At 34.8% G+C, this 12,478-nt stretch overlaps 1 protein-coding gene across 3 annotated transcripts in view; it reads left to right on the forward strand.

Annotated features, from left to right (window-relative positions):
* Positions 1–12,478, forward strand: part of LOC136037275 (uncharacterized) — a 131,585-nt gene that overhangs the window by 37,851 nt on the left and 81,256 nt on the right. The window contains exon 5 of one of the 3 annotated variants that reach the window (XM_065719909.1): positions 1,020–7,880. The exons of the other annotated variants lie outside the window; for them this stretch is intronic. The gene's annotated coding sequence lies outside the window, so the exon portion shown is untranslated. Of the gene's footprint in view, positions 1–1,019; positions 7,881–12,478 lie in introns of those variants that run through there. 3 annotated transcript variants of the gene reach the window in all.

Here is a 12,478-nt window from a genome sequence, read left to right on the forward strand (position 1 = left end):
TTCCGACAGTCTGACTTCCCACCCCTTGGACCAAATACTACCATTTTGGAACAACTTGGCAATGATTCTAATTTGGAGAGGAGTGCAGATGAACCATGTATGTTCCGACAGTCTGACTTCCCACCCCTTGGACCAAATACTATCTTTTTGGAACAATAGGTCTTTTTCCGGAATTTTCTGCTTTAGATGCTGATATGCTTATAAAAAACAAAATTCTTTTCAACTTCAAAGAAATTTATAGGATTGCAGTTTCGAAAATTCTCGTTTTCTGACTATCAAAATTAATTATTCCATAGGCTAGTTTTGAATTCTCTCTCTCTCTCTCTCTCTCTCTCTCTCTCTCTCTCTCTCTCTCTCTCTCTCTCTCTCTCTCTCTCTCTCTCTCTCTCTCTCTCTCTCTTTTTTCTCTCTTTCTCTCTCTCTCGATTCTTTTCAATCTAGAAACTTAATAAACATTGAATTCTCCAATAAAAAGAGTTTTTCTTCAGTCACTAACAGTCAAACAAAACATGAAAATATATCTTTTATTTGCAGTTAAGCAATACTACTTGTGTATAATTAAAAGGACTTACGCATAGAAAACTACTTAGTTTTTCAGCATCTCTTAATTTGGCATAGCAATTAATGAGAAGTGCCGTGTGATCCTTGGTTGCCAGTCTCTGTGCAACAGCTCAAGGTAATGAGTGAGACTCAATATTCTTGGTGAATCAAGATACTAAAAAAATAAATCATAGTAGCAGACAGTAACTAATTATTCAACCACTTAGGCGAATATTAAGACAGTTAAAAATAATATTTAAAAAACTTAGCAATCAAACATATTTATGATATAATCACAGAATTATACAATTCAACTTTTACTTATGACGAAGAAGTTTATATACAAAAAGACTATAAAAGAGGCTCATAATTAATGAAATTTTTGTTGGGCATAAAAAATTACATCTACATCCGATAATTTTCTACCAAATATCTACTTTTTTCAAATGGGCAATTCAACTCATTTTTGTCTCATTAAGGAATTACAACCCATCCCATTCCTGACGCAAGCGTGCCTTACTGAAGAAAAATTCCGAAAAAACAGACTATTCAAACTATCAAGATCGTCATCTTCAGCTCAATAACGAGAAATGTACACTCATGCAATTGTCTCGAAGAGAATTACATATTTAATTTAGTTCTAATTTTTCCGTCTGTTTTGTTTTCGATTCGCCATTTTGGATTAAGACACAACATGGCACCTATTTAATCATACAAACATTCATTTTTTATTTAATTTCTTATTAACAATAACTTTGAAGTCGTATTAAATTAATATTCTTTTGCTTTGAATGAATAGCTTTGAGTAATTTTTTTTATGTTTATAAGATTCATGCTCTACAAATATTTAACATACAAATTTGCCATTAATGCCTTTATTGCCACCTTTTTTAACCTTTGAAATCAATTTATGTAAGGTGAATCTTGAAAAAAAAAAGATACAAAAATAACTAAATGCCATCCTGATTCTACAAGCAGCTTTACATTCGTATGACAAGGATCTATTACACTGGTCGACAGTGGTTCGCTAACAACAACCAAATTATAATTTTATAATTAATTCGTATTGTCATTTAAATAACTGTAAGTAAAGCAGTCCAACCACGTTTCATTTCTTTTATCACAGTTGCAGCGGTTTTACAACCTATTAAAGAATGGACCACGGCCCATAATAACGAAAAAAAATTTATAATAAAAGCCGTTTACTGAGAAAAAATTGCCATTTGTAGCAGATTCAGGAATGGCAACTATTATTTCGATTGGTCTTGTTTGTAAAATTTTGTTTCGAAATAACAACAAATCGGATCGTCCAATTTTCATGATGTTTGAGCCTGCGCCAACCTCTGCTGTCGACCCTGCAACCCTGTCTTATCCAATCATTATTTACAAAAAAAAAACTTTCCAAAAAATAAGTTTTCAAAGAAAAGTAATGAGCCATATTAAACTTAAGATCAGCATTTGCCATAGTCACTAGACTTTTGCCTATTTTGAACGAAATCACTTTTGCTACATTTTGATCAGTGTTGAGGGGAGATGCCATCTAAAAAGGGCCATGGCACTTGTCCTCCAACCACTTTTCAACATACCCTGTAACTTTCAACTTAATAACCTTAGCCGTTCCTTAGCAATTTCTGATACGCCCTTTTGACAACCAGCATGCAAATACTATGTTTTGATTGTATTCGGCATTTCTCTGCAAAGCTCTGGAGGGTCATGTCATTCCCATAGGCATAACCATTTGACCTTTAGACGATTTTGAACAAGATGGCTATTTCAAAATTTTGATAGAACGTTTTTGAAAAGAAGGCAGCTAAAGAGGACACGAAAGGGGGCTGGGAGCCCTTCAACCACTTTAAACATTCCCCTGAATACCTTTCAACTGAATACCTTTAGTTGATTCAACTGAAAAGCTTCAGCCGTTCTTAAGATATTGCAGATCCACTTTTGGACAAACTAAATGTACATAGTGCCTTTGATTTAGTTTATGATACCCCTCAAAATTCGGCAAAGTTTCAACTTAATATCCTTGGCCTTATCGGATACACGCAGAATCACAACTTTCCTTTTTCTGTATGTTAAATCCTACATGTAAACAATTTATAAATTGCACAGTTGACAATTCTTGCATCCTGGGTTGGTTGTGAGGAATATGGCATCCCTGGAGGCATAGCTATTACACCTTTTGACTGAATAAAATTATATTTACAAAATTTCGACATTTTTTGAGGAGAGGCGGCACATAAAAAGGAGAGGGGGTTGGTTGCCATCCAGTCTCTCTTAAACATCACCTTAACGTACCTTGAAAGTTTCAACCTAATACCCTCAGCCTTTCCCACATATTGCTGATATTCCTTTTTCACAAACAGCAAGGACAAAGTGTGTTTTGATTGTGTTTGGCATCTTTCTGAACACTTCCTTAAATTTTCACCGTAATACTCTAAGCTCTTTTCGAGATCCAGGATCAAATAATGCACTCTTTTTTGATAAAAGACCTTACATGTTAAGAATGGACAACTTGCATTTCTTACAGTCCTTGAACCAGGGGGCAGGGAGATTGTCAGCCCCGGAGGCATATTATTTTGAACAAAATGGCTATTTCCGAAATTTGACTAGATGTATTTGAGGGGAAAAGTGTGGGGAGGAGTTAGTTGCCCTACGGTCATTTTCGATTCTTAATCTAAAGTTTATACGATCACCTCTTCCATAAAACCTTAAATATTAAAAATGGATAAGTTGCATAGCTTACTACCCATGCCCCAGGGGCTCTGAGGGCTTTTTTAAACCTCAGAGGCATAGTTTGGACTGTTTTGAAGAAATAACTATCTCAAAATTTTGATCAGATACATTTAGGAAAGAAGGGCGTGGAGGGGGGCTAGTCGCCCTCCGATTACTTTTATTCTTAAAAAGGGCACTAAAACCTTCAATTTGCCATCAGGTGAGCCCCCTTACAAGGTTTATACGACCACTCCATCCATACAACCTTATTTTAATTTTGATAAGCTTACTGAGCTCAAGATGCTATCAGAATTAAATCAAATTGACGTTATAGCTGTTATAGAGGTACAGTTTCATGACCAAGGGTCTCTTCGTTTGTCAAATTATTCAGAGTTTATAAAGCTCCGTCATTTGGATCACCCACTTGGAGGTGGTGTCATTTTTTACTAAATGCAGCCTTTTCCCTAAAATTATTCCTGTTCCTAATTTATCTCAGTACGATGAAATCCTTTGGCTAAGTATTAGACCTTTTTAACCCCCCCCCCCCCGTCCCTATAATATCATTGCACTAGCTTTCTTTTATTACTCGCTAAACCAAAATATTGATGCAAAACGCAAATTTCTCCAGCAGTTACACACCAGCGCTGATTTTGTTATCTCTAAGTACCCAAACGCCGGACTTTTTCTGGTTGGTGATGCCAATGAACTTAAGATGAAGTTAAGCAAATAGTTAAAATACCAACAACTAGGGGAAACACCTCTCTAGATGTCATTCTAACTAATCTGAATAATTTTTACAGTCCCTCCTCAGCTTTGCCTCCATTGGGTGGGAGTTATCATTTTCCTCTCCTCCTGTCCCCCTCTTTCAATTTTAAGCATACACTCTCAGTAACTTATGGCTCGTTCAGCTCCCTTCAAAATGCTGGCCTTCTTTCTTTTTGAGCGTGGCTGAGCACTGAGGATTGGTCTGATATTTATAATTTGCATGATCTTGGTGAAAAAATCACTTCCTTTCACAAAAAGCTAAATGGTAAATATCTAATTTCTTTCCCGGAAAAAAATATTTAAAAAGTGCACCAGTGACAAACCATTCATTAATTAACCCATAAAAGCGCTAATTAGAAAAAATTGAATCTATTCAGACATGGTAAACTGGATTAAGCTCATAAACTAAGAAAACCAATTAAAAAGGAAATGCGTAAATCTGCCCGATCCTGCTACAAGAACAAGGTCAAAGAATTGTTTACCAATAAACCAAAAAATTGGTATTCCGAGGTAAAAAAAAAGTTGTGTGGTAGAGTCTAGGCCAACTTGATTTCAACCTACCTGAATCCCCAGAAGTTACTGCTAGTAATCTTAACAAGTTTCCTTGCTTCTATCGTCCAGAGGCTTCCGGCATTGTCTTATCAATTACCTTATTGTAATTACTGATATTCTCCCGCCTGCTTTCACCTCCATATCTCCGTCTCAGATCGAAAGAAAAATTGGGGAACTACGAAAAACAAGTGTCTGTCCTTTAGATATCCCGTTTCCTCTTATTAGTGCTTTCAGTGACTTTCTCTCAAAGCCCTTGTCTATTATTTTCAATGAGAGTACTGAGTCTGGCCAATATCCGCAAATTTGGAAACAGGGTTTCATAGCCCCCTTGAAAGAGAAAGACGGATAACCTAGTTTTGAAGGTGTTCGTCCAATTTCACTCCCTCCTATATTCTCTAAACTATATGAAGGATTCCGTCCGGGTTGGCTAAAGGAGAAAATCCTACATCTTACTGACCTAGACAATTCGGGAACATCAAATCCACTTCAACTTACCGCATTACCTCGTTTTTCTCATGACTCAATTGGAGAAATTCTCGAAAAACCTTATTTCTGGCTAAATTTAATTTCCATAGACCTTCAAAAAGCATTTGACCTTGTTAACCACAATATTTAAGTTGAGAAACTTGTAACTGATTTCAATATTGATCCGTTCCTGGCTAAATTGGTTGCCTTTTTTATCAAATAGATCACAGGTAGTCAAATATCAGAATCATTATTCCAGTCCCCTCCCTGTCCACAATAGAGTACCCCAAGGTACTCTCCTAGGTCCCCTCCTTTTTTCTGTTATAATAAATCACCTCACCAACGAATATCCGGCACATGGAAATTTGTGGATGACCTAATTGTTGAGACCTGCTACCGAAACTTAGTGAGTAACCCTATAAGTATCCTCAATGATATTGCAGATGACGCTGCGGTGAAACATGAGGGTAAACCCCTCTAAATCTATGATAATGCCAATATGCTTCCTTAAAACCTCGCCCCTTTTCCTTAATCCTACCCCCCCAGATATTTCTGTGTCTTCCTTTAAATTACTTGGGGTTACAATTTCCTCTAACTTAAAGTGGGATATCCACGTTAAAGATATTATCCATAAAGCTAATGTGTCCTTGTCTCTCCAAAAGCTCTTGAATAAATTTAACGTCCCCCCATCCCATTCTTTACAGTTCTATAATTCCTTTGTCCGCCCGCATCTTGAATATGCATGTCCAGTTTGGCATTCTGGCATCTCCTGTGATGAATCAGAAAAAATTGAATCCATTCAAAAAAGAGCCCTGTGAATAATTTTTAAAGAAGCTAAGGTACTAAACTCGCTCCTTCTAAAAAAGGCCAAGCTGGAAACTCTTGAGCACAGGAGAGGAGCTTTGTGCCTCCATTTTGCAAAAAATCCAATAATAAACCTTCATACCGAAAACATTTTCCCCAAAAGACACTCCCCATCCAGACACCGCCTGCCACGTACTGTTTCTGAACCCGTTCCTATCTTGTCTCCCATCCGTTAATTAACCTCCAGGTATGAAAAAACTTTTGTCCCCTTCATTACTGATAAAATAAACCACTTGTTTCCCTTTTTTGGTAATGGTGATGCCCAAGTTTTATGTTCGTGTGATTCTTTTGTTCCCTCCCCATTGTGCATATGTTCTCTTTTAAACTTTGTCAATGCTAATTTTATCTCACTCTTTTTTTTCTGTTTGTTTTAGTTTATACCTTTTAAACTTTCTGACATTTAGGTAGTCTTTTTTTACTAATGAATGGCTTTTCCTTTCCGATTTTGGTGTTGTTGTCACTGTTTAGTCAGTATTATTGTTGTTGTGATGTTTTTATGATTTTTTATTTTTATTTTTATAGTTTTTTGACTCCGAAATGCGAATTCCGTCCTTTGGGGCTTGTGATAGTCATTTTTTTAAAAAATTAAATATCTTATCCTATTATCTTATCTTACAATGGGCAACTAGCAAAGCTTAGAGTTCGTGCCCCTATGGCGGGCGTTGTCGGCCCCGGAGGCATAGTTATTTGGTTTTTGGTTTTATTTTGAACAGAACAACTATTTCAAAACTTTGATCGGATGTATTTGCGGACCATTCCATGCGGCAAAAATTGGATATAACACTGAAATTTAGCAAAATATAAAATACTAAAGACAATATATTCTAATGAATTTAAAATACTGCGATTTTCCGACTTCTTTGAAAAAATATGCAAACTTTTAGCAAAGAAGAGCAAAATAAAACAGGTAATCAACTAGCATAATGACATAGGTTGGTAATTACCAACCTTTCTGATAAAGTACGAAGGTTCAATTCGTCCAATGGTCTTAATCATACTGTTCCATAGTAATGGAATGATCACCCTTAGCGTATAAATGATCACCGTACTGGCGAAAGAGTTCAGCCAAGTTATCAGCATCATAGTGAAAGCAAGTTATCAGCATCATAGGTGAGCCTTAGCAATGCTGAAATGAAGCAAAAAAGAATTATAAATAGTGAAATGAAAATAGATACAGCTTTGCAATGTTCTATTTCGAAATGCTTTGACAATCTAAATGAGGGTTAAATTATAGACCTTTCTAAAAGTTTTGAAGACTGATTTATATTTAAAGTTATTATAGATTATGTGAGAAACGGAAAGAAAAACCAAAGGCTTGAAAAAAACAATGAATGAAAAAAGGTAATCATTTTAATGTACTAAAATACAGCTCAAAGACGAACCACGTGTTTTAGCATATTGTAACGTATAAGTCTAATACATAACTTAAGATACATCATATAGTCTGTGGTGATCTTTTTATATTCTCCTGTTATCTTTACCTTTAATTCTTCCTCCAAAACTGAAGACGGCTGATCATAGATCTCACTAAAAAAATACATATATTTCTCTTTTTTCGCTGGCTGTGATTTACCACGTTTTTTTTGCTGTCCAACGTTCTCACCCTTTGTGATAACAATAAGAAAAGGTATCATTTTAATGTACCAAAATACAGCTCAAAGACGGACAACTTGTTTTAACATATTGTAACGTATCACATGATGACTAATAACCCTATTTATTGCATAGTACGTTCTATTCATGGGATCGGTACATTTCCCTGTATTAAGTTCTTGAGAAACTTAACAGCGATAAATGATATTTACTGTACATTTTCTTTACTGCCCCGTTCCCGAAAAAATTCCTATGTGTATGCCTGACGCAAACAAACAAATATTCTTGAACATTCACAAGTCCATGCTTATAAAGTCCTTAAAACAGGAGATTTTAAGTATATGTAGTTCAAAGTATTTTGCATACCCATCTAATAAACAATCAAGAGAGATAAAACTCTACAAAAAGAAAACTTCAAACGAGACGACGGCCAGTAGAATTAAAAGACTAAAACAACGCGGATATTTCGCCTGTATAAAACAAGGCGTCTTCAGCACAAGATAGAAAATTAAAAGAAATTAAAGGATTTAAGAGGATTATTTCGCAACAGAATAATTAACTAAGTTTCAATTTTCGTAAATTTTTCCTCAGTTGCTTTGATTCTCATTGAAGTAACTCGCATAGCTGCTTTTCCCTACGTGGATAAGTAGCGACAATTGTATTTATTATATTTGGTGGTTGTTTTTATTTGTTTTTAGATTAGTTTTCTTTAAATTTTCTATCTTGTGCTGAAGACGCCTTGTTTTATACAGGTGAAATATCCGCGTTGTTTTTAGTCTTTTAATTCTATTGGCCGTCGTCTCGTTTGAAGTTTTCTTTTTGTAGAGTTTTATCTCTCTTGATTGTTTATTTTCATGTCTGGCCAGTTCGGCTTAAGAACTTTCATACCCATCTAAAGGGCACCTGTCAGAAACAAAATGCTGAAACTTGCAAACAAATATCATAAGAGAAAATAGTGGAATATAGTAACAAAAATATGGAATATCATCAGCGTCGAATGAAAAAAAAAAAACGGTTAATTTTTTATATTGCTACTACTGCTACTACTCTCTACAGACCCAAACTACCTGAGTAAGATAATATTGCCGTAAGATACCTGAGTAAGATGATATTGCCATAAGATACCTGAGTAAGATAATATTGCAGTAACAGACTGAAATATTATTCTAATTCTTTCGGAAAATTATAAAATACATGCCAACGTCGTAATTTCACATATCCACACAACTTTACGAAAACGTCGAAACACTGGTTAACGAAATAAAAGAGAGTTAAAAAAAAAATACCCAATCAAGGATGTCAGAATAGTAAATAATTATTAAGCTAAAAATTACCTAGTAGGCTAAATTGAAAGTGATATATCGTAATTTTTGGCAATACTGAAATATCGACTAGAAAAAATTTCAAGGTGAAGTTTTGTAAGGTTACCTTTGAATTAATTAAATATTTTTCCATGATTCCAAATGATGTTGTAAGTATTTCAGTAATGCTCGCATAAATCTTAATATAAATTTAGTCAAAAAGCTTAGTCTTTTCTACTTTTGCCGATTTTCTATGCCTAAAATGTCGTTTTTATCACATCTTTTTTTTCTGTTTTTCCATTGAAAACGTATCACAGGTGTGAATTCAAAATATTTGTATCTGTATTATTTTAACTTTATTGTTTTTATTAAAAGCTTTTACACATTTCTTTGTTTCTTTCGTTATTCGTTCAACAGAAAGGCGTCTGACAAAACTCATTTTGGACAGTCAATAGTCAATCGAGTCTACCTGATAGCAACATCATACAGATTCTTCTTGAAGAGAGTATCAAGTTTGGTTTGAAGATCCTTCTCTCTTAATTCCAGGATTCGATCATCAACGGTATACACATAAAGACTTCCAAAAACTGGAAATATATTTACCACAGCTGAAGTTGTTGTAGAGAAAGCGATAGAGCGAGCTGCAAGATCAATAACGTGGACTGTGTTTTTCTCAGTTCCTTCACTTGAAAAAGAAAGCGAAAAGGAATCAATTAATGTATATAAAATACCGTTTACATAATTATTAGAAAGCGTTAAGACAAATCTACAAAAAAAATGATTTCCCTTCGAAAATGAAACTGAGAAATAAAAAACAAGTTAGATAATTTTAATAGAAGAAAAATCTTTTCTGTTTCCTTTTTGCTCGTTATTATACGTGTAAAAAACGTAAAAAAAAAGTAGTTAACCAGTCCACACAAGAAAACATCCTAAATAGTATATACTATTTAGCATACATAATAATATAAAGATTCATAAAACAGCCTTTTTAAAAGTAACACAAAGCAAGGTCTTTTTATCCACTACGGGTGCTTTAGAAAGCTAAAAAAAAATTATATTCGCCAGTAGTTGTTAACAAACCAAAATCTCTAAATAATTGGTTCTTATGATGAGAGAGAACTTAAAATTAAGTTACTGCATATTTGATATGGTAATGTCTTTTTCTCCCTTTTTTGCTACTCATGTCTACCCAATGTCTACCAAGCAGTAAAGCAGCCTAGTAAAGAGCGAACCATGGTCCATAGTAAAACAAATTTTTAAAACGGCTTTATATGCAACTGTTTAGCATAAACCATTTTCCAATGGACGCTGATTCAGAAACAATAGCTATTTTCAGATTTAACAGAATAGTAGTTTCTAATTATTAAAATACATTTTTGAAAATTTTCCCAAAAATCCTGACCCCTCTCGTAAATGATGATCAATTGAAATCAAAAGTAAACCACGAAAGTCGTCGAAAACCTAAACCGGAGACTAGTAGAGACCCCCCAACCTTCAGAAACCAGGGAGATCACATTAGCGCATAGATAACTTTTATATGTCACATTTAGTGATCAGATCGAACTAGTGGTGGCAGTTTATTTTGAATGAAGCTCTTTTGAATAGAAATCATAACATCTAGAGCCCTTTTCAAGTGTCAGAAGAAACCGCACAATAGTAAAGAACCGATTTTGCCATTTTGTACCATAAAACCTATTTTCGCTTAAAGGGGGCCAAAACGCAGACGAATCAAAATTCTAAGATAGTCATCGATTTCTTGTGTTCTCAAACCCTTAACTGTAGGCTTACAGTTCACTATATTGAATTTCGAGCGAAATCGCGTTTTATCACGGGGTAGAATAATTGTTATCTCTCCTCTTTTTCGTCTTTTTTTCAAGAGTTGATCTTACTGAATCAAAGGCCATAGATGATCATGAGGGGGTCATTTGATCAGAAATTAACATTTCTATTGCTTTTGTTAAGTCACGAAAGTGAGAAATTGCCATTTTCTGCCACAAAACAACAAATTTGGCCAAATAAGACCAACAGCCTAATCTTAACTTGATACAATTCTTAACAGAAATAACTCTATCTGCAATAGTATCTAAAAAAAAATTGCTTATGAACCAATGAAGTCCTCGTAGCGCAGGTGGCGACATACAGATGCTCTTCCCTCGACTGGGAGGGTTCAGCCTGATTTGAGGCAAATCATTCGACACTTTTCGTGTTTTCCCCAAGATTCCTCTAGGTACCCATTTGCAGCTGTGCGGACTTTTGGCTTGTATTAGAGGGAAACATCACTAACTCTCGCCCCAAACCCAACAATAGCCACCATCAGATCTCGGACCAGCAGCCCTTCGCTCATGAATCTAACGTGCTAATCAATCGTCGAACGCGGATCAATAATATTTTAATTAAGGTAAGATAAGGTTTTACGCAGGTGAGCAAAAAGTTCCAAAGCTACCAGTAGCAGAATTCCAAAAGTTGCCAACACTTTAGCAGCACAACTTGTATTTTAATAGCTTTGCTTTGAGCAAAAAGTATTTTTATACCTAAATTTGTAGTAAAGTAACAAATCTAATTAAAAACAAATGTAATAAAAAGCACCATTTGATTTTCTGGGAGACCAATATTGATTGGCAGCCTGGCAGTCACATGCATTATGAAGCTATGATATTTGTTCTGCCCTAACCTGATCCACAAAATATATAGAGAATTGATGCTACACTGTGATGTGGCTGTTTTAGGCTACTAATCTTCCACATTACTTCTTTCCCATCAACTGCTTTAACTGTATGTACACCTTGATAGCTACCGGTCCTTTTAAGATTCTTTCACCTGACGAATAAACAGTTTTGAGAGAATTTGGCTATTTGTGCGAGATTTGGACAAATATTCACTTTAAGTTGAAGATTACATAAAAAAAAACTTAGTTCTTTTTAACTGAAAGTAAGGAGCGACATTAAAACTTAAAACGAACAGAAATTATTCCGTAAATGAAATGGGTTGTCCCCTCTGCAATCCTTCGCTCTTTACGCTAAAGCTTTTAATTGTTTTAAAAAGCAGAATTGTGGCAAAGAGTAAAATTTTAGCGTATAGAGCGAATGATTGCGGAGGGGATACCCCATTTCATATACGGAGTAATTTCTGTTCGTTTTAATGTCGCTCCCTACTTTCAGTTAAAAAAACTAGTTTTTTTATGTAATTTCTGAACGTTTTTGAATTAATGCATGTTTGAGTTTGGCTCTCCACACATAAATTATTAAAAGGAAATTTGCATATTAATTCCTCTTTTGGCTAAATGGCTTTCTCTTAGTTTTGATCAGACGATTTTGAGAAATAAGGGGTGGGGAAGGAGGCCTAGTTGCCCTGCAATTTTTCCGTTACATAAAAAGGCAACTATAAATTTTAATTTTTAACGAATGTTTTTATTAGTAAAAAATATACGTAACTTAAGAATTAACTTACGTAACAAACTTTTATATTCTTGAATTTTTACTATGTATATGAGGGGGTTTATACCCTCGTTAATGCCTCGCTCTTCACACTAAATCGTAAGTTTTGTCCCAATTCTTTAAGAATGACCGCCGTAGAATAAATAGTTGAAATCACTAAAAATACTATAGCATAAAAAGCGCGGTATTTATCTCCTCCTAAATATCTCGCTCTTTATGCTAAAGTATTTTTAGAACCCCTCATATGCG

Source organism: Artemia franciscana, chromosome 16 (genome assembly GCF_032884065.1).
Source record: "Artemia franciscana chromosome 16, ASM3288406v1, whole genome shotgun sequence".
Lineage (NCBI taxonomy): Eukaryota > Metazoa > Arthropoda > Branchiopoda > Anostraca > Artemiidae > Artemia > Artemia franciscana.